The sequence below is a fragment of the Zingiber officinale genome, chromosome 7A, assembly GCF_018446385.1.
Source record: "Zingiber officinale cultivar Zhangliang chromosome 7A, Zo_v1.1, whole genome shotgun sequence".
Taxonomy (NCBI): domain Eukaryota; kingdom Viridiplantae; phylum Streptophyta; class Magnoliopsida; order Zingiberales; family Zingiberaceae; genus Zingiber; species Zingiber officinale.
In genome coordinates this window covers 25,398,792-25,402,076 of record NC_055998.1, presented here as the reverse complement: position 1 = coordinate 25,402,076, position 3,285 = coordinate 25,398,792, and positions in this window count along the sequence as shown.

Genomic DNA, 3,285 nt, shown 5'->3' with positions numbered 1-3,285 from the left:
TTGAACAGATGCGATGAAGCCATCTTGGCTGAGCGAGACATTTAGTCGATTAGCTCACTACAACAAAAATTACAAATGACAACGGATATTATCTATTGTCGTAGGGTCAAAAAATCGTTGTAACTGACTGTGTTGTAAAAGGCATTGCCCTACGACAATGGTTTTGAATCTGTTGTCTTTCTAGACATTCGACAACGGTTTTTATCCGTTGTTGTTTATATGCTCAAAAAAATTTTACCCTATACGATAACATTTTAAAACCGTTGTGATAAATAATTTCGACAACAAGTATAAACTATTGTGATAGACCCTTTTTACAACAGATATAAACCGTTGTGGTAGTTAATATTTACTCATTTTGCATTTTACAACAGTTATAAACTGTTGTAGTATATAATTTTAATATATTTTCTAACGGATAAAACCGTTGTCTTTTATCACTTTTCACAAAAAAATTCCGTTGTGGTTTACGTATTTTTTACAACGTTTCTAACCGTTGCCTTTAATGTTCATGTTGTAACATGATAATACCAAACAACAAATATATTTTTAATATAAGCAAACCACCAATACAAAACTAAATATTTACTACATTAAATCCAAAATAAACGTCCATAAATCATCTTGTAGCCACACATATACAAAATATACAAAATGAGTTGTACTCATCAAACTTAGTAGTATCAAACCATAAATCACATGTTTTCCATTACTATTCTCCATATGGCTTTTACACATTAGCAAGACAATCTACAACCTAACAAACTTCATTCCTTGCATCAAAAACACCTGCATCTTAAACAATTCTCCTTTTATATTTCGTAGTCTCGAAGAATACCTACATCTTCTTTGGTGAAGCACATCGGTGGCTTTATACGAAAAACATTACCCTGAAGGCCTCCTTTCCCGAGCAGAACTCCTAGATCTATTTACAAGCAAGTTTGGCATAGTAACAAGAAGATTGTTAAGAAAAAATCGAGAAACATACCCTTGAATTTTTCAAATAAGACTACTATCTCAGCCTTGGCAGGCGTCTTCTCCTTTCTATCGGTCACAAGTTCAACTCCCAACATTAACCCCCGCCCTCTAACATCACCGATGCCTGAAATAAGACAGCAAGTAGTGTGAATGAGAAAATCAACAATCCTAAGTGGAATTTTGAGTTGATTCTCGATTTTTGAACTCTCTTTTCAATCTTTTTTCAGAAAAACTCTAATAGTCAGAATTGTCTATGCAAAGTATCATATCTCCAATCATGTAAAGGACATTGGAGGAAAACTGAATCAGATCACTTGTATCTAGGTGTATTCTAGAATGAACTAAAATTTGAAAGGGTGTAGAAAGTTACTATGGTATCCAAAAAAGTAAAATCAAACATGAAAACTTAAGTTTGAAATAAAAAATGATTTTTCACTTAACTCCATCAGAAAAATAAAGAACTCATCCTTAGCTAAGTGCCAGGAATCCATAGTGGCTAAAAATGAGAGGAGAATCAACAATGGCAGAGTAACCTACATTCAAAGTGCCATCAATGTTAATGTCATTCTTATCATTAATCTAGGTTGTAGCATGCATCAAGGTATACACCATTTTCAGAGTGAACCATATAATCTTGCCCAGTTGGTTCCTTATAGGGATCTAGAAAGTAATTTAGCAAAGGGTAGATGGCACTTGAACCTTATGAAGAGGAATGGTCACTATCCATATCATAGTGTAGTAGAGTTACCACACCATTAGGCACTCTAAGCTAATGAAATTGTTCCTGCTTATGATGCACTAAATAAATTTAACATTTCAAATAAAAATTTCAAAAAATTTAAGACTTCAAATATTATAGAATTAGATACCAAGCTCACAAATGGCGCACTCAATAGTCTCATAATTGATGAAGTTAAATTAACATTTACAATGTATAAAAGAAAAACAATGAAAAGGATAATGACGATTCATAGATAAATCCAGCCTGGAGATCAAAGAATCTGAATTCAGCTCTTACAACCAAAAAAATATATTATATAAAGATGTCAAATTGAAGGGACAAAAACAAAAACTCAGTTTAAAATTTAAAAAGAAGCTGAAAGGTAATAGAAGTATAAATATACAAGCAATGCACAATCCACAAAGAAAGTATAGAATTAAAGTTGCTATGAACTTGTGAAGATTTAGAAAAAAATTACAAGTACAGGAACTAATGGCGTTCTTCATGCCAGACTTTAATGAGGTAGTGATAGTTTGTCTGTTTCTGAACTCTATAATTGATCAGACAATAAATTCATCTAATGTAATGGTGGATATATGAGCTAGCTTTTTTTTGGTTTCATGTAAGTAACAAGAGAAAAGCAAAATAAAAGTTCAATATCCTTGCATAAGTTGAGTTTCTTACATTCAAAACAAAATCCATATACATCTCAGATGCTACCCTTACATTGCCCACAGCAGCAAACAAATCTATATTTTTCCAATAAGTCAGCATGTCTCCTAACCTAGAAACAAAATGGTCAGCTTTTTGATCTGAGATGTAAAATTACTTTGAGAAATGTACAAAACTGTACCAGTAAGAAAAAGATTTAGAAAAAAAAGAAGAAAATTCAGTTAAAATGTCGGCCTCAATCATGCATTTGCACATTTACATGTAAAAAGGAACAAATATAGTAGAATAATAGTTTGATAAGTAATTCAAATTCAAGGGCATTTAGTGTAGTTTTTAAGATAATATTTGCTCCATTAGTACAATTTTTTATTGGATACAAAATATATTATTTCATAGCACAAATTAGAATAACATGTAGATAAAGTTCTATCATACATACAGAAAAGTGCATTAATATTTTCGGGTTCCCTAACTGCTTATGACAAAAATATATCAACTTCAAAAAGAAGATGTCATTCTAAGAGTTGTGGTGAATTAAGTAAGGATAGAGGGAGCTTAAATTAAAGATGCCTTGCAGTGTATGTTAATCTGAAAATAAGAGTGTAAATTGATATAAACAAACACAATGGATGTACTAAAGGTTAATCTTGATGAGGAACTTAATAAAAATAGATGTCAACCTGGCCAAGCCTGTTTCAAGTAAATGAGGAACACAAAAAAATAATTAGAATATCCTTGAAACCGGATTGTAGATACAACAATCATTTTTTCCATTATACTTCAATGGCAGATTAGCATCAAACAACAATAAAGAAGAATCATATTAGAACCTTTTATCATTTCTAACTCACAAGTGCCAGCGCCAATATATGTTCTCTTTTAGGAAAATAGAATGACACCAATAAATACAATAA